General features: G+C 49.9%; 1 protein-coding gene and 1 long non-coding RNA gene across 10 annotated transcripts in view; one reads left to right on the top strand and one right to left on the bottom strand.

Annotated features, from left to right (window-relative positions):
* FOXN3 (forkhead box N3) overlaps positions 1 to 20958 on the top strand; it is a 393402-nt gene that overhangs the window by 194021 nt on the left and 178423 nt on the right. The window lies entirely within an intron of this gene.
* LOC111097135 lies at positions 8272 to 13883 on the bottom strand. 2 transcript variants are annotated; one of them, XR_005363666.1, is made up of 3 exons: positions 13828 to 13883; positions 11073 to 11221; positions 8272 to 10417 (listed from the first exon to the last, which is right to left on the bottom strand). It is a non-coding gene; the product is annotated as an uncharacterized LOC111097135 (long non-coding RNA). The 2 variants fall into 2 exon arrangements; XR_005363667.1 differs by lacking the exon at positions 13828 to 13883 and adding an exon at positions 12131 to 12453.

Below are 20958 nucleotides of genomic sequence, written 5' to 3'. Positions count from 1 at the left end.
ATGGCTGAAAACATTCCCAGTGCAGGATTTTTGATGGTTGACAAAACTGGAAAAAAAAGAAAAGTCTTTGTTTCATAAAATTGTGTAGTTGAAAAGAAGCTTATTATTCCTTAGGTCAACCCTCTGCCTTGGGACAAAGGGCACGAGCCTCTTCTGCAGCCATAAGCAACGGCCTGGGTCATTTCTGTGATGCTTCCACGGTGGGGGGTGGAGGGAGCCTGCTGACCTGTCTGGACGCCCGCAGACCACCCTCTGTCTGCTGAAGCTGGCTTTCTACACGTCATCAACAAGCAGATGCTTTTAGCCATCCCACTGGCCTGCCAGCTAATACATCAGTTTCTACAGAAGCTGAACCCTTTGGCTATGAACCCTTTGGGTTAATGGTTGGGGGGGCTTGGCGGGGGGGGGGTCTGCCGTCAAGGGAAAGAAGCAAAAGTAAGGGCTCGTGTGCAACACTGCTCACGAACAAATGAATCGTGGATGCTTGAGTCCAGAAGGTGAGGTATTCAGGAGCTGCTTTGCTTGCGTTTGTGCTGAGCACTGCCAAGAAGGACCAGCTTCATACGAGTGAGGTGGAGGTTGTAAGCTACGTTTTTGACTTTTGTACGTTTTACTTGCAAAGTCCATTTTCAGGAAAGCATCGCCCAGTGGGGGAGAAAGTATGGCTGTGAAAGCCCAGAGAGATCTGCCCAGGCGTCCCCTCGGGCTGCACTTCTACCCACTGGGGCCTTTCCAGATGCATGTTTCATGACAGCAGGCTGACCAGGAGGTCAGCAGTCTCCTGGTGTTTGCTGGGTCCCCTCCCCACTGCCTCGGATGTCTAGGTTCCCAGGATTTTCTGTTTTTGGATCACCTGACGTTGGACTCCCCCCGCCCCCCACCCGGTTTCCCCAGGCTCCCTCTGTGAATGCTGCTTGGAGTGGCCGAGCGGTCCTGGGCCACTGCTCTGCTTGGACTGGTGAGCACTGGTGAGTGGCCCTTAGAGCCCTGTTCCGTCCTGCCTGGAATGCATCCAGCTTTATCACATCTTGTGGCTGCACCCCTCACCCCCCAAAGCCTTTGCTGTCGGCTTCAGGCACCGAGTTTCTGATTTTCCTGCTTCTTGCCCACTGGCTCCTTCTCATCATCTGCATCTTGCTTTAGGGACACCTCTTCCGAGAGGGGTCCTCCTTAAGCCCTCCTGCTGGGCTCCTTCTGCACTTCTCCCCCAGGAGCACTTAGCCCAAAGTGTGTTTATACATTCATTTGTTGCTTGTTTACCACCTGTCTCCCCCTCAAAATGTCAGGCAGTGCCTTGCACAGGGGGCTCCTGAAGATCTCCCGCTCTCTGAGATCTGAACTGGGTGGTTATCTTTGATTTCTCATCTCCTCGGCCCCCGGTTTATGGAGCACTCATGAAGAGCAGAGCCCAGCAGCTGGCTGTCTACACCACACACCCCTCCATGTACACCTGCTTGTGGCCCCACCCGTTCCACCCCTGAACTGTAAGCGCCCCATTTCTTGCCTCCAGGCTCTGTCTTCTGTACCCCAAGCACTGTCACCACTGTATCTCCTGCTCAAGGGGGTTCCTTATGGGGCGCTGCCCCCATGGAAGTAAGTTCCCATCTCCTCCCTGATGTTCTAGACGTTTTAGAGTCTGTGTTCATCCTCTAGTATCCTTATGTCACGTTGTTCCCTGTGCATGCCCACCGCTGGAGACAGGCGGATCCCTGCCTTGCTCTACGAGACCCACCAGGCATGGTCTACTGCTCATGCTATCTTTACCTGCACACCCCCCCCCCCCCCCCCCCCCCCCCGCCATCTGAATCCCCTGACCTGGCTCTTTGCTGAGGACTCTGTTTAAATCCCATCTCCTTCCTGGCATCTCCTCCTCATTTTATTAATCTCCCTTTGGCCCTTGGCATTTATAGTCTGTCTATGCAGTTTATAATAAACTTTATAGCAGAGTCTGTCATCTGATGAAATCAGGAGCAGTGCGGATGATTTTTAGGAGCGTGGAGGTTGGAATCAGAAACCTGGGGATGAGTCTTTGACCATTTGCTGGCTGTGTGTCCTTCAGCGAGTTAATTACTGTTAATGAGCTTCGTGTCCTCATCGGTGATGGGAGAAGAATAATGCCTTGCTCACGTGGTGGTTGAAAGATGAAATGCTACAATGATGGCACAGCTCCCGGAATATAGTAGACATTCAGTGAACATTATCCTGGTGATCATTTCCCCGTGTCGGTGCTGGAGACTGATTTGTGGGCCCCCCTCTCCTAAAATTCATATGTTGCAGCCCTAACCCTGATGTGACTGTATTTGGGGATAGAGTTTTTAGAAAGTCATGAAGGTTAAATGAGGCCATCAGGGTGTGATCCTGTAGGATTGATGGCTTCATAAGGAGAGGAAGAGAGAGAGAGCCCTCTGGACACAGAAACACCAAGAAAGGACACTCAAGGACACAGCAAGAAGGTGGCTGTCTGTAAGCTGGGAAGAAAGGTGTCCCCAGGACTCAATCAGGTAGCCCTTCGCTCTTGATCTTGTAGCCTCCAGACTATAAGAAAGAAATTTCTGTTGTTTAAGCCATCCCTACTGTGGTGTTTCGTGAAAGCAGTTGGAGCTACCTAATATGGTTGGGTTTTGCTCTGATTGGATAACGATTTGTTGAACTGATGTTAATTGAGCACATACTATGTGTTAGGTACTTTTTAGTTTAACCTCACATGTCTTTTTTTTTTTTTTTTTTAAGATTTTATTTATTCATGAGAGACACACAGAGAGAAGCAGAGACACAGGCAGGGAGAAGCAGGCTTCTTGCGGGGAGCCCAGTGTGGGACTTGATCCCAGGACCCCAGGATCACTACCTGAGCCAAAGGCAGACGCTCAACCACTGAGCCCCCCAGGTGTCCCTGACCTCACATGTCTTATGTCTCGATTCTCATAACCACTGAGGAGGTTGGTTCAGTAGCTTGGTGGTCAGGCTCCATGGTCTCGCAGAGCCAGCATTGGGACGGCGGCCTAAAGCTGGAGCCTCTGAAATGGCACCTTCTGGAGTTGTGCAGTATGAGGACCCTGGGGGCAGGCCCTGTGTCTCTAGGCCCCAGATGATGAATCCCTTGATGTCCAAGGCGGTGCCTTGTGCTTTATCTCCAGTGGCACTTAGCAAGTGCTCCGTGTGCAGCAAGCAATTAAAAAATAATTTCTGGCTGGCTCACTGTCCCCAGACAGTTGTATTGCCTACATCTGGGCAAAGAGTGAAATTACCAGCCCCGACCCCAGGTCCCCAGAGTGGGTCCCCAGAGTGGGTCCCCTGAGTGTCTGCTGGCAATGGGGCCAGTTGAGGTGGAGAAGCCTGCCCAGGAGGTTGCTGGGCTGCGGAAGGTAAAGGAGAATGAGGTCTTCGGTGGTTGGACGTTCAACCTTTGTAACTCAGACCCTTCCATTTTATTCTCTCAGTGAGTAAAGTGAGTCTGCGAGGGTGGTATGTTTGGGTTTTTGAAGAAGATTAGCCGTGTGGAGTCTGATGTAAGGTTAGGGGATGATGGGTGATAGCTTTTAGATTTCCAGGTCCATGTCTACATAGACAGGGGCACATATTCATTACCAGCATCCTTATAATTCATATCCCACTTCCCTTTAATAAGGTTAACATAAGGTACGTAAGACGTGTTACAGTAAGGCTGAATGTGTAAAAGTACAAAATAGACCTACTCTGTGGAGAGAGGGCAAAGCAATTATTCCAGATTCTTAAGCTGATTATATGTGCTGCAGTCGAGTACCCTGACAGCCAAGGCAAAAATGGAAACTCAGCTGGTTTTATCATTCTGCTTCTGGTAAAATGCCAATTTAGGAGAGTCATGCAGACCTCAGGTGCCACGTTTCAAGAAAGACCATGTTGTGGGGCCCTTTCTCCAAAGGACATAAAACCACATAGTTTACAACAGAGCACTGGTTTAAGAAGGTTAATGAAGTTTGATCCTGGCTTTCGCTCATGCTCTTAGTTAGGGCCTTATTCTTCTCTAATCCCTGGATGACTCCTGTTCATCCTTTCAACTTTGGGATCTCCTCCTCCAATAAGTCTTCTGTGATGTTCTCTGCCCAGCCTGGGCTGAGTCTCTCTTCCCTCGGTGGAACCATAATACTATGGGCGCTGGTTTTTTTTTTTTGGGGGGGGGGGGGGAAGGGTACCTCCATATTCCTTTATATGGTCTCTTACAACTAAACTAGGTATTCTTAGGACTCATTTCTGGTGTTGTGAGAATCACACACTGATGTTTGTTGAAGGAAGGAAGTTTACTGACCTACATTAGTAAAACACTTTATTAAGTAGGTGAAACCAGTTTCTGCCAGTGAAGACCATCCGCTGATTTCCAGTGTTTGCCCAGAGCACCTAGCTCGTCTGTAATGCAGGGAGCTTGTATCTCTCACTGTTGTGACTGCCTCTCGTCCTGCTTCTTCCACTAAGATGTGACTCACACATTCCATGGGCTCAGTTTCTGCCTCTGCAAAGTTGAGGGTGTTGAATCAGTTCAGGGAGAACAGAGACGTGGAGTTCATCATCAGTCCCATATTCCACCCCCACGGTGGGCATGGTGGGCATCCCTCAGGGGCCGCAGGGGCAAGCAGATGCAGGGTCGGGGCTCCATCTCTGAGCGTCACTTCTGGAGGCCATCACCAGACCACCAGTTCTTTGGGGTTGGTATCAGAGAAGAAGCCCATTTACCATCTGTGGGATCTTTGATGTTCTTTTTAGCTCTGATGATTCTAGAAAATTCTCCAATCTTCCTCTGTCATCATGGTAACGGGATATATGGTATATTCTCCCAGAGTTCATTTGCTCCTGGAATCTCAGAAGGTGACCTCCTTTGGAAATAAGTTATTTGCAGATGTGAGTAGTTAAAATGACATTGTACTGGGTTCGGGTGGGCTCTAAATTCAATAACTTGTGTAAGTGGAGAGGACACAGACATCCAGGGAGGAGGAGCACTGTGTGACGATGAGGCAGGGATGGGACCGGAGCAGCTGCAGGCCAGGAGCTCCCAGGATCACCCAGACCTGGAAGGAGACAAGGAGGGCTGTTCCCTGGAGCGTTCAGAGGGAGCACAGTCCTGGTGGCCCCTTGATTTCAGCATTCTGGCCTGTTTCTACCAAGTTTGTGGTATTTGTTACGACAGCTCTGAAAAACCAATACACTCACCTCCTTTTTTTCCTTTTTCCTTTTTTTTTTTTTTTTTTTAAGATTTTATTTATTTTAAATTTGGAGCACGTGTGGGGGTGGAGGTAAGGGAGGAACAGAGGGAGATGGAGAAGCAGACTCCCTGCTGAGTGCAGAGCCCAAGGCTGGGCTCAGTCCCAGGATCCTGAGATCATGACCTAAGCCCAAATCAGGAGTCAGATGCTTAACTGCTTAACCAACTGAGCCACCCAAGTGCCCCACCTCTTATTTTTATTTAAAAACCGTCTGTTGCCTTTACTCTCTCTGATTGCTAATATGCCCCTCCTCGCCTCTATCTAGGGGAGGAGGCCAACAACTTTGGAAGACGTCTTTTTGCCCTGTTGCCTGTGGTGGAAAGAACCAGACGTTTCTTTGACTGTTCATAAAAATTTAGACATTGATAAAAAGCCCCTTTTCCCAATTAATAGATGAAAGCCTATGAATTACTTTATATTTTTGTGGGACATATGTTTAGTTCAGACTCCCTGAGGTCTTATTCAAATTATCGAAAACCTGGCCTCTGCTGTATAATTCACAGATGGTACTGACTCTAGCCAAAAAAGAAAAAGACAGGGAAAAAAAAAAAAAAGAAAAAGAACGGGGGTTGAAAACACAAAACTACTCAAGTGTTCTGAGCACTAGGGAACAATGTTGGCCTGGGGCTGCCCCCCGCGGGAGTCCGTCCCTCTGGGCAGGGGGACTGACTGGCACTGTCCCTCTTGCACGTCCGGCTCAGTGCAGCCTCCGAGCTGACATCTGTCTTCTTCCTGCTTCAGACACTAGCTCCTCTTTGTCAAGGGTTTTCTTGTGTTGCTGCGTGACCTCAGCACTCTGCAGAGTGAGTGATTGGGGGTACCTGGGTGCGTGGCTCAGCAGTTGAGCGTCTCCCTTCGGCTCAGGTCGTGATCCTGGGGTCCAGGGATCAAGTCCCACGTCGGGCTCCCTGCAGGGAGTCTGTTTCTCTCTCTGCCTGTGTCACTGCCTCTCCCTAGGTCTCATGAATAAATAAATATGATCTTTAAAAAAAAACACCCAAAAAACAAAGTGGGTGTTTGTTGTCCCATTGCACAGACAGGGAAACAAAGATCTAGACTCCCACATCCTCCCAGCCTACTTCATAGGGTGTGTGTGTGTGTGTGTGAGGGGGGGACCATAACCTAAGCAACCTCAGGGGTGCACAGAGGTGAGTTAGGGGAACCTGAGGCACAGGGAAGGGGCAGGCCCTGCGGGGAGGCTGGGATGCTGGGCCGGTAAAGACCGTGCAGCGCGTGTCTCAGGCCTGGAAGGTAGGGTGCCATGCATATCCTTTGGGGGCTGTGGAAAATGGGAGTGGGGAGACTGGAGACTGTGACGGGGGGTTTGGGGCAGGGAGTGCCTGGCGGCAGGGAGCGGAGTGGGGGGTCAGCACCCAGGAGAGGCTGGGGGCTTGGTTGGGGTGGGCCGCCCTCCTAGGGGTGGACTCCATGGGCTCTGATGGCAGCAGGGGGGAGCAGGGGTCGGGTGTAAGCCTGCCTGCAAGCAGGAGGCACCACGCACTTTGCAGCTTCACTGTCATTTAAGCAGACGTGGCAAAGCCCTCCCTGGACTGTGGGCACTGGGCCGCCTGGCCTTGGGGGCAAGCTCGGCGTAACCGGGGAGTCAGGGGTGTAGCTCCCATTAGCAGGTGGGGAGGGGCTGTTCTCACCACCAGATGTGGGAAGGCTTTATGAAAATTAAGAACAAACCTGTAATCCGTGGGGTTTTGCAGGCGAGGCCTCCTCTGAGCCCTAATCCCCCTGTGAGTCGCTTCAGGAACAGGGGGAGTAACTAGTCCAGGGTAGAGAATTGTTGGGCTGTTTATCGGTAATGTTTGCAGATGCAGTTGAGTTACCTTGTTGCGGTCTTTGCAAGGATCCTTCCAGAAGAGGGCTTTCCTCCTGTGGTCCCTGAGCTTGATTTGGGGGTTGCATCGAGAGTTTTGGGCCTGGTTTGTGTTTAGTCGCCGTGGATGAGCGTCTTTGCAGGCAGTTCTGAGGTGGCTCCCAGGACTGTCCGACCTCATGGGGCCAGCGGGTCACTATTGCAGCTTTTGGTAGGAAGGGGGACCAAGGCACCCAGCGCGTGGCCTCAGCACTGCCTGGGGAGCCGGGATCACCTGGCTTGTGGGCAGGGTTTTTACGGGGTGCAGACTAAGTGTGGGGGTAAAGACAGTGATGTGTGCGGGGCTGTCCTGCATTCAAATTGGGCTTGGAGTTAGAGATCCACCTGTCAGAACTTAGTAGTTTATCCTGCTTCAGGGCAGTAGTTCTTAACTGGAGGTGATTTTTGTCATCTCCCTCCACCCCCCTCGTTCTCCCCACCGGGAGACACGTGGCAATGTCTGCAGATATGGTTGTCACCACTTGGGTGAGGGGTCCTACTGGTTATCTAGTGGTTGGAGCCTAGAGATGCTGCTAAACTTCTGCAACACACAGAATGGCTCCCACAACAGAGGAGCACCCTGCCCTGGATGCCCCAGGTGCTGATAGGGCCAACCAAGGTTGAGAAACTGTGGGTAGTGGCCAGCAAAATCTTTTCCCGTCCTCACTGCTGTCTCCCAGGGAAGAGTCGGAGTTCTGGCCGTGGGATGGGGTTCCAGCACAGCTAGGGAAGGCCCCCAAGTGACGGGCAGGGTGGGGAGAGGCCTGCGTAGCTGTGGCAAGGAGCCCGGGGTCAGGCCACCAGCTGTGTGCTCTCAGTGGGCTCTGCCCTTTGGAGTTTAGGTGAGTGAGGAAAGCCCACCAGGAGATTTAAGGCCCTTTCCAGCTCCCACACCCCAAGATTCCAGAACTGACCTTTTGTCCTCATAACCCCAGGCACGATTCAGGTAATGGAGGCAAAAGAGATTTGAGGAGACCTCATTCTCTTGCCTTTCCTACCAGTTTTGCCTTTGCTTTTTTTGGGGGTGGGGTGGGGGTGGGGGTTTCCAAAAAGGCTAAAAATTGCATACCATTAATTTCATGCTTAAACGCCCTCCCGCTTTTTAATCAGTAAGAACCCTGATGACAAAACATGAGAAGGTTTCTTCTGTTTCAAGGAGAGATGATTTTAATGTCCTCGACACATTTCTGCTCGATGTCTGATTCCTTGGCAGCAGACAGACGTGTGCCTTTTCAGTGTCTCTGCGGAGGTAAACCCAGGCTACCAGGAGGTCCCCAGACAGCGCTGGCTCTGGGAGACGTCCTGTGAGTGTAAGAGAACCTGAGAGGCAGGATGTCTGGGTATTCCCCAGCTGATGTAGCAGACGTTAAGTCATCCCAAATAGCTGTCTTCACTCCAACCCCCCCCCCCCACGCACGTGCGTGCGCGCACACACACACTCACACACACAGATGCGGTATCCTGGGAGCTCATGGTCTTCTCCGTCAGTAAATGGGTAATACGCACAAAGAAGCCGGGCTGTTCCTCTGTGCACATTAGAGGAACAGTCTTTGTCCTTCTCCTGGAAATCCTCCCTATTAGATGAGTTTGCTAGGGCTGGCATTACAAGCATCATAGACTGGGGCGGTGGCAGGGGGGGCCTTACGAAACAAATGTATTTTTGCACAGTTCTAGAGGCTAGAAATGTGAGATAAAGGTGTCTGCTGGGCTGGTTTCTTCAGAGGCTTCTCTCCTTGGCTGGTAGGTGGCCACCTTGTGTCTTCACATGGTCTTCCCTCTGTGGGTACCTGGGTCCCAATCTCCTCTCTAGGATATCAGAGCCCAGCCTCATGGCCTCGTTTTAGCTTAATTGCCTCTTTAGAGACCCTGTTTCCCAAATATCATCACATTCTGAGGGTACTGAGATGAGGGCACCGTTCAGCTCAATACACCTGGTGCAGATGGGTGAGGTACTGGCTCTGCCCAGGATAACCGACTTTACAAACGGCAGGACTGTCACCACTGCTGCTTCCCCCTCTTCTCATATTTTTCTGATGGAAAAACTCAAATATACAGAAAAGATGCAAGAATAGTACAGAGACTACCTATCTACCCCACTACCTAGAATCAGTCGTCATTACCATGTTAAGTTCGTCTTTATGTAAAAATCATGAGACCCCATTAAGAGAAAGTTGTAGGCATCACGGCGCTTTACCCTTTAAACCATCAGCGTGAATCTCTTGGGAACAAAGACATTCTCTCCTGTATAAGCGCAGCACGTTACCACGCCTAAGAAAATCTAAAATAATTCCCCACAGCATCTAGTTAGTCTGTATTCAGATTCTCCAATTGTACCCCAAAGTGTTTTTTCTTTTTTATAACTTTGTGGCTTTTTAAAACCAAGATGTAGCGAAGGTACAGGCATTGCAACTGGATTTTTAATATCTCTGTTGTCTTTACAGTCTGGAATGATCCTACCAGCCTCCAAAGCCCCTTTTTTTTGAAAAGATCAAGGCCTGTTGTTTTAGGGGAGGCTCACATCTTGAACTTGGCTGAGTCTTTCCTTGTGATGTTGTTCAGCTTGGCCCTGTATCCCTGGAAGTCAAATCCAACTGCTTGTTTAGGTTCAAGCTCGTTGAAACAGTTGCCAGGTGGTGCTGGGTGCTTCCTAGGCCGCCCGAACTACCAGGTTGTCCTGTTGTGGGTGATGCTAAGTTCGAACCCTGGCCTAAGGTGGTGATGCCTCATCTCTCCACCGCAGGGTATGGTTTTCCCTTTGTGATTAACCTGTAAGCTAGGGGGAGATAATTTGGCACCGTGTGCATATCCATTGATGATTCTTGCCTGAATCATTTCTCTGGGGGGTTGCAAAATGGTGATTTTTCTAATTCTGTCATTAGTTGGCATTACAGTTCTTAAAAAGGAACTGTAGGGCCGATTCGCAGAGAAAAGGATTGGTGTATAATCGCCTCTAATGGTGGCAAGTAAATCTCTGTGAATATCCTTGTGGACTCAGGTTTTTATTCAGTGTTTTATAATCAATGGCGGTCATTGTTTTGATGCTCAAATTATCCCAGACTTGGCCAGTAAGGCCCCTTTAGGCTGCCTTTCCTGTCCTTTGTCTATGTCCCCTTTAGTCTCTGAGGACTTCTTGCTTTCTCTTGCACAGAGGCGTCCTAGGTTTAGCTTCTATTTTTCATTTCTAGCCACGGATTCATCCATTTCTCCAAAAAGCTCTGATTCCTTTTAGAGGTGAATGGTATTGAGAAGCCGAATCTGGATGCTGGTGTGTGTTCATTGTGGCTGGGGTGTTAATTATCTTCAGGGCTTTCAGTGGACAGAACTAAGAGAAAACAGAATAACAAGGTCATTGATGTTTCCAAGTCACATCAACTTAGAACTTGGGGTTTCTTAAAGTCTGTGATTTTGTTTTTGTAGGTCTTTGCTTGGCTTCCAATGCTGTGAATTCTAGTAACACTGTTCACCTTTTGCTCTATTCTGCAAGATACATAAGATAACTTCAAAATTATACTGTTACTATTAATATAATAAGTCAGATCGAAATATAGTATTTCCCCCTCTTTCCTTTAGTCTTTAGTGTACATTCCACTAGAATGGACAGCTGGTATTGAGTTCAGAAGCCATGTGACAGAATCCTTTTCCCTGTAAAGCTATGTTGCCAATTTATTCTTCCAGTTAGGTTGTTTTGTTTGCTTTTTAAATTTTTGAAATTCTTTTTATTTTAAAGATTTTATTTATTTGAGAGAGAGAGAGAGAGAGGGAGCACAAGTAAGGAGCCCACCTTGAGCTTGATCCCTCGGGGATCATGACCTGAGCCAAAGCCAGACACTTAACCCACTGAGCTACCACCCAGGCACCCCTTCTGTTTGCATTTTTAAAATTTATAGTTTGCTTTTTCCTAAGAAATCAACTTGATTGAGGCACAATTTAATTTATAATAAGCCGCACCCATCCAAAGTGTGCACTAATATGTGTACCTCTCTGTAACCAGCTACTGCAGCGGCCCCCAGGGCATCTTCATCACCACGGTTTCCCTGTGCCCCTTTGAATCCATCTTCTCTCTCTTCACTCGAATCCTCAGGCAACCACTGAGGTATTTTCTCAGGTTCACCTTTTCTAGAATTCCCTAGTAACAAAATCATAGAAGAGTATAGTTTTGTTTCTGACTTCTTTCACTCAGTGTAATGTTTTTGAGAATCATCAATGTTGTGTGTATCAGTAATTCATTCCTTTTTGATTGCCAAGTAGTATCATTCCTTTTTGATTGCCAAGTAGTATTCCATTTTATGGAGAGAGAGAGTTTGTTTATCCAGTCAGTGACCGGTGGGTTTTGGATAATTTGCATTTTTTAAGGTATTATGAATAAAGCCTCTTTGAACGTTCTTGGACAAGTCTCTGTGTGGATATAGGAATTCATTTCTTTTGGGTAAGCATCTAGGCCTGGCATGGTAGGATCCCATGATAAGGGTATATGTAATTCTATATGAAAATGGCCCAACTATTTTCTGAAGTGTTTGGCTCATTTGCACCTGTCCCCACAATCTGCCACACTGCGGCAGCTTCACATCTGGACCCGCGCTTGGTATCATCGGTGTTTTTAATTTTTAGCTGTTCCAAGGACAAATTGTCACAGCTCATGATTTTCACTGGTATTGTTCTCCCTTTGCTTGACTTTTTCCTTTGAATAGTAAAACATGTTTTAGTTCCCAAGTCAGTGTTCTATGAAAAAACATACACAGCGAAGCCTCATGCTTCTTCGCTCTCCATCGTACCATCGCAGGTGTGGCATGCATGAGGAGAGGATGTGTTTCTTGGGTACCCGTGTTGGTGTCAGCACCAGGTCATGAGCAAAGATGGGAATAGCCCCTACCTTTGTCGTGGTTGCAAATGACTAGATATTAATCAGATAACCTCACCAATAAATGTAAACTCGTCCCTTGGCTGCACACTATGTGCAGGAAGAGCTACCAGGTGAAGCCTGAGGCTGTTGTACCTGGATCCCCTCCCGGTTTCCCAAGAAAAAGACACTGTTTACCTGCTCCCTGCCTCATACGTGTTGCAAAATTTCGAAAGTGCTGCAACTCTGGGACCTGTAGCAACAGGCTGAGGCCTGGGAAAGTAAAGAGCACCCTGCTGCTGGAACCCAGGTCCGTGGTAACGCCACCAGGAGCTTCCACATGATTATTTGGCTTGAGATGAAGTCCTGTAGACGTGTTCCTCTCAGATCCCTGGGTGAAACACACTTCGCTGTTTTTTAAAAAACCTATATTGGTCACACATGGTTCACATTTAATTTGTTAAAATCCCTTTTCTGTTTCATTTTCAACGTTGTAGATATTGATGATCCCTCAGCGGTGAAAGAATGTCAGTGCTTGTTATCAGTGGGTTTTTTTTCCCCCCTCATTACATCTTTTAGGTTTGCTGGCCATCCCCTCACCACCCCCCCTCCCCATGAGACATCTCATAGTTTTTAGATTTGAAACTTCAGTTTATGTTTCTAATTTCCTGCAGGTCACCCTGACCTGGTATGAAACACTGAGAGTCTTCGGGATGCTAGGTCTTAAATTCTTAGAAATTTTGATTCAGTGTTATTGTCATAATAATTGAATTCATCCCCCGTGGTTGTCGCGCACCCTGAAGTGTCTTAGGTAAGATGTAGTTTCGCCCGGCTGTTCTAAAACTGGAAACTTTATCCACGCTGTTGTCCTGTTTGTAATTGGGATGCACGGTTGATGTGACGGAAACACAATAGTCGTCACTGATGATGCACTTTTAAAGGAAGTCTGCAGAGAATAGTTTTAGAAACTGCACACTTTTTGGACGCCAGGATCGCGTTTTCCCATTTGGATGCTTATTCTACTTTTTAGGAAGACGAATTCTGGTCTCTCAGGGTGTACAGCACGCAGTACGTTCCCAGGGAAGTGGTGGTGGTATTTTCTCCACCCTCCTCCCCGGCTATCCTCTGTGATTTGGAGAAATTACAGGGGGTTATTACTCTGCGCCTGTTGTGGCACGTAGATTCCAAGAGTGAAATTCTAGGGTGATCGATTTGGTTTTCATTTTGCCAAGTCGTTGTCCCGGCAGGAGACACTTGGCACACTCTGGCCGAAGCAACAGAGGAGTATTTGCTAAAGGCAAATACTGGACCCGGTATTTGCAGCGCTGGACCCAGGGGTACTGGGAACCGGTGAGGGTAGTGCATGCCCACCCCAGCCACCCCCAAGGCAGGGCCGATGGCTGGCTCCTCTAGGGAGCTGCCCTCACCCCTGGTTCGGAAGGCAGGAAGGAAAGGGGCCGGTGTCTGGACTCCGACAAGAGAGGAGCTGGGGTGACAGGCCCTCGGTAGGGGCACGGCCTTCGCTGGCGTGATGCAGCCAAGTAACTCCCTAGAGCCAGGGGAGTAAATCCCGCTGTCATCCTCCTTCCACCCTTCACTTCTCTTACCCGTGCCGCCTCTTGGTGGCAGCAGACCGGAAGTCAGTGGGCAGGGGAGCCTGTCCCTGTGAGTCTACACGTTGGTCTCCTCCGGCTGGGAGCAGCATGAGTGGCTCTGGGGTCATTGAGGTTCATCCAGCACACTTGGGGAAGGAATGTAGGATGGGGAGGACCAGCTGCCATCGCCCCGAATGCCTCGTGCATGTGCGTGCTCTGTCCTGGCCAGTGCCCGAGCAGCAGGGCACTGTGAAAGATATTTTAGCATCTAAGGATCTTTCTTTAATTTAAAATACCTACACGAGGGCACCAGGGTGGCTCCGTCGGGGAAGCATCTGCCTTCGGCTCAGGTGAGGATCTCAGTGTCCTGGGATCGAGCCCCATGTTGGGCTTGTTGCTCATGGGGGGGGCCTCCTTCTCCTTCTCCCTCTCCCTCTGATGCTCCCCTGCTTGTGTGCTCTCTCTGTCAAAGAAATAAATATAATCTTTAAAAAAAAAATCCCCAAACAAACAAAAAATCCCTATATAGAGCCCCAGACTGGTCTCAGCTAGGTTCTGATCGCCTTCGCTTTCCAGCATCGGGTAACTGCTTTCCCGTCACCAGGTGGTGGCCCAGGATCCGAGCACCTCTGTGCCCAAGCAGAGTCTGCCTTCCTCGCCCGCCCCCTCTGAGTGCAGATGGTGGTGCCGGCCTTTCTGAGCGCCCCAGGCCTGCAGGAAGCTTCTCGAGCAGGGTGGCCGCGCTGGCTGGCGGTCAGAGCAAGCTTGCGGCCCAGGACTGCCCCCCCTCGAGCTGCCACCCGGGGGGCACAGAAGTGCTGCGGAAGCACATGCACTGTTTTGCCATCGCCGTCCTTGTCTTGGGGAAGAGCTGCACAGTTGAAACACCCCAAAAGCAAAACTTCTTTTCGTTGTCTTAAAAGATTGATGACCTGGGTGCCTGGCTGGCTGGGTCAGAGGAGAGCATGTGACTCTTGATGTCGGGGCTGTGGTTCGAGCCCCATGTGGGGGTAGAGAGAGTCCTTAAATAAACACAACTTGACAAAATCAATCAGTGAACAGAAGGTCGCTGACAGTGTCGTGTCGTATGATGTACACATGAGGATATAAGTCACCAGCGACGTGAGGCGTGTCCTCCGTGGGGTGTGCAGATCCCACAGGCCATGTAACCCTGGACCCCCGAAGCTGAGTGTAACCGGGGCTATGTTCATTCTGCCAAACAGATCCAGTGTTGATAGCTCAACAGTGGGCTGATGCTGGGGAGCTTGGCTCTCCCTCCCCCGTTTTAGACTGTGTCTGCCAAAGCAAAGTCCCTTGTCTCCTTACTCCCTTCAAGTTTCTCTACTGTAGGCCGCAGTTCTGAGAACCTCCTCCTTGCCGGGTGGATCCCGAGACTGGGGGTCCCACCCGGGGGAGGGGATGTAAGCATTCACACGGACACACTCACGAGTCATCCCACACCTTGCGGGGGCCTGTTTGTCTTGGTGAAGACGCCGGCGCTCCCTGGAGCGCACACACAGACGTGAGAACACGGCCTGCAGGCTGGATTCTGCTCAGGGAAGCGTGGTTTGCTAGAAACACGGAGGTGGCCCTGGGGCCTGAGACGTGGGTCCTGGCTCTGCCCGTTGCGGGTTATGATCTGGGGCAAGCCCCTGTCTTTTGGGAGCCTGTTGCCTTGGCTGTCAACCGGCTTCATGTCAGGATTCTTTCGTGCAGTGGCTGAGGGCCACCGGAGCAATTGATTGCTTTTGCAGTTCATGGTACAAACGGAAAGGTGATGTGTGGGCTGCTGGTGGCCATGTGCCTGCGTCGTCCTCATAGTGGCGGGGACTTTTGACCCTGTTTCTCCTCTGATGCAAACGATGGAAGCGTATGTGCCCTTCTGGGAAAGGATGTCTGTTATATTTACTGCGGTACGTGGCCCCCGGATCATTTGGTTTCACTCCGGAACGTGCTAGAAGGTCTTACTGCGGCCTACTGGCTGCAATGTTTGTAGCAGACTCACGTTTTAGAGGGGAGGGCATCAGGTTCTTTTTTTTTTTTTTTAAAGATTTTATTCATTTATTCATGAGAGACACAGAGAGAAAGAGAGAGGCAGAGACACAGGCAGAGGGAGAAGCAGGCTCCATGCAGGGAGCCTGATGTGGGACTCGATCCCGGGACTGCAGGATCACGCCCTGGGCTGAAGGCAGGCGCCCAACCGCTGAGCCGCCCAGAGATCCCCGCGCGTCGGGGTTCTTGAGTCACCTTGCTTGCATTGGACCCGGGGCAGGTCAGCTAACCACCTGTCTGGGCTTTAACGTTATCCTCTGCGGGGTCCCACCACTCCCTCTGTTGTCCTAGGTTTGTGGGGAAAATTAAAGATGCTTGAGAAGTGCCCGGGATAGCGCTTGGCATGTGGTCGGTGGTCTGTTCATGGTACTGGTTATTCTTGTCGCTGCTGCGACTGCTGCCACCACCACTGCTAACTCAAATGTTTGGGTGCACGTCGAATTCCAGGGGCAACCGGCATCTAGGCCAAATGACTCAGCAATATACCAAGCAAAACAAAATTTTGGGTGTGTGTAATTTCCACGGGTCCTCAAGGGGGTGGCTGTTTTGGGGAACCCCAACAAATCTTCATGGCATGGTCTGAGACTGGTGTCAAGGTGCTCAGCTCTCGGGGTGCCCCCCGCCCCGTGGGGATGTCCAGAACACCGGCTGCAGTTGGCCTTCCTGAGGTCCCTTTCAGGGCTCCTGAAATGCTGGGCAGAGAGTACTTTACACCATCAGGTGAAATGTGCCGTGTAGAGTGTTAAACCGGAGACTTTCCCCTTATGCATAATAATCAGGTAACTCCTAACCCTCGGCCGACTTCCTCTCTTGTTTGCTCTCATGTCACCTCACGTAATTGCCAGTTACTAACCTCATGAGCTCCTGGTTCCGTCTCGGGAGGGCCTTCTGCGTGTGTTCTGTGCCTCGGGTTATAGTGGGTCCTCAGGTGAGCTGGGAAGCCCGCAGATGCAGGTGCCCCTTAGGGCCCTGGACCCATCTGGTGGGTCGCTGTGTTGGTAGCCCAGGTGAATCCCCGCCGTGAGTGGCTCCGTGTGGACACCAGCTCTTCCAGGCGACACACATCCCAGCCTCACTGTAACCTAGCACCCTGCATAGCGATGCATCTTCGGAGGCTGGCCGCCCCCACCTCCTGTGGCACCTCACAGGGACGCAGGAAGATGCGATGATGAGGGTGAGGACTTTGAAACTGGCCTCAGGGGGACTCTGTGTGAGGCCAAGGAGGGGACAGGGTTTAGACCCCACCCTGCCTTGACTCTAGGCGGCTGCTGGGTCAGGTCGCTCAGCCTCGCCACAGGTTTCATGTGGTTTCATGTGGTTCCCTGGGTCCAGGTCAGCTGGGCTTTTTGGGTAGATGCTGGTCACGTAAATGTTTCCCTCAGTGCTAGCCACAGGATTGGTTCATTCTCCCTCTGCATCCCTTCTCCATCTCCCACACCGCCCTTCCCTTTGCCCAGTGCTCAGGGAGGCCTCAGTTACTTTTGGGGTTCTGGATTTGCCTCTTCTGACCTGCAGGTTCCCGGACAGCCCCTCCGCCTCCCTCAGCAGATTTGGCCTCACCCTCTGCTCCCGCAGGATCTATCCATATCTTGACCAGCACCCACAAGATTTGAAAAGGAATCCACAACACTTACCGTGTCATTTGCTCCTTGTCGCTTCTCCCACTTGGGTTGGGGCTGGTTTCAGATTTGTCTTTGCGACGGATGTCACAACATCAGCTGGTTCTCAAACCCTGTTTGTTGAAAGGATCCACTTTGCTGCTGGAAAGGAAGTTTCTCCCTTCATTGCGGGCTGACTTGGTTGTAGCAAGATGCCGCAGCCTAAAGCTGAATTCCTGGCCCCGGAACCCCAGCAGAGGCCCCTCGTGGACCCCTAGGGAGACTGGTAACAGATTGGTCCCCTAGCCAGTGGCCACCCCTTATAAAGCAAACATACAAACAAACCAACAACCCAGTATTGCGTGTTTTCCTGAGAGAGAGGGTTTTTATTATTATTTTTTTAAACAAAAGGAATAACTGTTATGTTCCAACCCAGTTACATGCACACACCCCATAACTGTAACTTTTACCTGGCTAGATACGTTCAACAACCTTTAGTTATGGAAATAAGGTGATCAAATTATATGTGCCAGTTTGATAAGATCATATTGGAACATTTAAAAATAGATGAGTAACTACTGACAACCAGCAGATAAAGTGGCACTACGTGGGCCAGATGTAATCCAGCCGAGGGTATCTCTGTTTGTCAGACCCACAGGTGCCTTTATCACCCTCCATAAAACATTGTGTTAATTATCATTTGCAGCACCTGAATCACTTTAAAGAAAGTAGAGGTACTGGAAAGAGTGCAAGTTCAGTCCAGAACTGGAGCTGCCTGGCATCTTTTCCCCTCCTCACTTCAGCTGGGTTTTGAACTTTTTTTTTTTTTAAGATTTTATTTATTTGTTTCAGAGACAGAGAGAGACACACAGAGAGAGAGAGGCTCCATCCCACAACCTTGAGATCACACCCTAAGCCAAAATCAAGATTTGGACTCTTGACCGACTGGGCCACCCAGGCGCCTCCTGGGTCTTGAACTTTTAAAATAACCAAGATTTTATTTCTGTCAATGCAACGAATGGTAAATTTACCTCCCTTTGTATCTGTTAGCTTTAGGTGAGTTTGCCTTTTAAACTTACAAAAAAAAAAAAAAAAAACATGAAAAAGCAATCTATGTCTTTTATCCTACCATGTGTCTCCTGGTAATTTGCTTTTGCAGTTTTTATTTTAAGATTGTGGGTGTGATACAAACAGCTGTTATTAAAAAATTACAAGAAAGAATATATCCACATCTTGGACAACTTTATCACATCACTGTGCATTCCGGTTTCATATCAGATGACGAAACCTCCTACATCTGAATATCTTTGTATCTGCAATAAAGTTGTCAGCAGTTAAATGGTCACGAAGAACTTACTTATCTGTCCGTATATTGTGTGTATGTGGCGGGGCTATGAGGGGGGCCACACAATATCTGGAATTCATTTGAATTCAACTCTCTGAAGTGCTGTAGCCTGGCTATCTTTAGAAGTGGATAAAACAAGCAGCCTCGGACATTTCCTGTGTGTTTTTGCAAGTGCCTGAGAGTTCTTTTTAAACCTGTCTGTGTCCACACCTCCTCCTCCTCAGCCTGCCCAGGTAACACTGTGAGGTTTCAGATCGTTAACCCTTATTTGCTAATGGTCCCCAAAGGACAGATTGGTGAAACTCATTTGGAAGAATCCCAAGATTCAGTTGGATAAAAGCAGTGAATTTACGGATGCCAGTTCTTTGGCCTTCTGATTTTAGAGTATGAAGGGGATGTGTGTGTGTGTGTGTGTGTGTGTGTGCAGGTGCGGGTGTATGTGTGGGTGTTGGTGTTCCCTCCTCTATTAGAAATCACCAGTGTAGAGTTTGACAGTATTTGTCAGTAAATACATATTTTGGATGCTTGGTGATCACTTTATCATTGATTGTTATTATGGATTGTCGTCAGGCCCTTGCCTGGCCTTGGCAGTTGGGAAACAGTCACCTAGAGAGTCCGAGAAATAACTCATTTCAACCCAGACACTCGCTAGCTCTGCCAGCCTTCGTGAGTTGACACGCCTCGGGTCTGCCCCCGGCCCTGCTCCAGGGAAACCGTACTAATGGGCAGTGGAGGACCGAGAAGAAACCCGACTGCCCAGATCGAGAACGAACTGAGGACAGATTCCTGCCAAGCAAAGCCCTGGTAAACTCTGACAAACGGGTCTCCTTTCACACCTCCCAGCCCTTTCAGCCACGCCTGGCTTTTCCTAGAGATCAATACAGTTTTAAGGCATCTCTAGGGTTGATTTTGGTTTTGTTTAGGTGTGGATGCGAGGAAGTGACCGATCATCCTGCAGTGTGACTAGCACGCACAGAGCCCGCCCGGCGTCTCCCCGGCAGGAGAACCATGTCCCGCGTGCCTGCAGCCGGCTCTCGCCTACCTGTCCCCGCTTCGTTCCTTTGCCCCCGTGTCCACGGATGCTTGTGAAGGGAGCGGGGGCTCCGAGGTAGCCCAGGTGTGCACAAGCACCGCCTTGCAGCTCGTGTATCCGAGTATCGTGCCGGTGACGTCTTGATCGTGATTTCCGTCTTTGTAGCTTTGGGAACACGTCTGTGAAAATAACAGCAGGATGGTTGCAGAATTGGGGGTGATTTGTGTATGTGATGTTCAGAGGACACCTTGCTCAGTGGCTGTGGTTATCGGGCTCTGTTTCCAGCTCCCGATGCCAGCGGCCGGGAGGGTCCTGCCTCCCCGGGATGGAGGGAGACTGAGGCACACGGGGCTGGGGCCTTGAGGGAAGCTTCCGTACTTCTGTCTGGGTATAGTTTCTCTTTTCTCATCCCTCCTCCTCTTGGGGGAAAAAACAATGCGAGAGGAGTGGGGAGAGCACAGTGCGGCATTTCAAACCGGGCCACACTGTAAAGTGTTAGGGAACTCCACATCAGATCATGGAACTTCTTTGTAAAAAATCTTTCTTCTGGAGTAATTGTCTGTTTTGGGGAAGTGAACGACGATCTATTTAGATAAAAACTCTTTGTGATCACTTTTGTTCTTTCTCCTTCTCTCTGTCTTTCATGGACTTGGCTAGCTCCTCAGATCATTTTCTTAATATTTAAAATTCAGAAATCCCCCTTGATGTCTTTAGATGATAAATGACAGAGTCTAAGAACAAAAAGGGCCTTTAGGAATCCCTCACTTGCCAAGCATTTTGGTGAGGTTTGAGGTCGTGGTCTTCGGTTAGTGTAACTTTTCTCTGTTCTCTGTTTCTCTTTCTCTCTCTCTCTCTTTTTTATTTTTCCTAGCGTCACCCAGCTTCTGTGACTTCTTTTGACAGAAAGGAGAAATTGAATTGATTAAGCGTCTTTTACGTGCCGGGTTCAGTGTTAGGGTGCATCCTGTGCGTGACCCCGTTTGAGCCTGAGAGCCCGACGTGACTCAGAAAAGATAGTATTACGTCTAATACGGCGCCGGTCTGGGCGGACAAGTGGTTTATTTCCAGTAACACAGCAGGGAAGCAGTGTAGACAAGAACCACGTAGGTCGATCCCTTTGTTGCCTGGGAGCCGTGTGTGGGATGCATTCTGGAATGCTCCCCGGGAAAGCCCTGGCATTGCTTCTGGCCCCTGTCACGGGCACATGGGCGTATTTGCCTTTCACCATCCTGACGGGCCGGGAAGCGCGAACACGAGGGAGCGAGACTATGTGGGGGGCCCGGTGGGAAGGGGAGAGGGGGCGGTGAGAAGTCTGAGACGCTGCGTGTTCCATCCGGGGGGCTGCCCTGCACAGGGGGTGTGGGCATCCCGTGGGTCTGCAGGAGGGGCTGGCCAAGGGCCCT

This window comes from Canis lupus, chromosome 8, assembly GCF_011100685.1.
Source record: "Canis lupus familiaris isolate Mischka breed German Shepherd chromosome 8, alternate assembly UU_Cfam_GSD_1.0, whole genome shotgun sequence".
NCBI lineage: Eukaryota > Metazoa > Chordata > Mammalia > Carnivora > Canidae > Canis > Canis lupus.
This window is presented reverse-complemented; position numbering and strand designations above follow the sequence as displayed.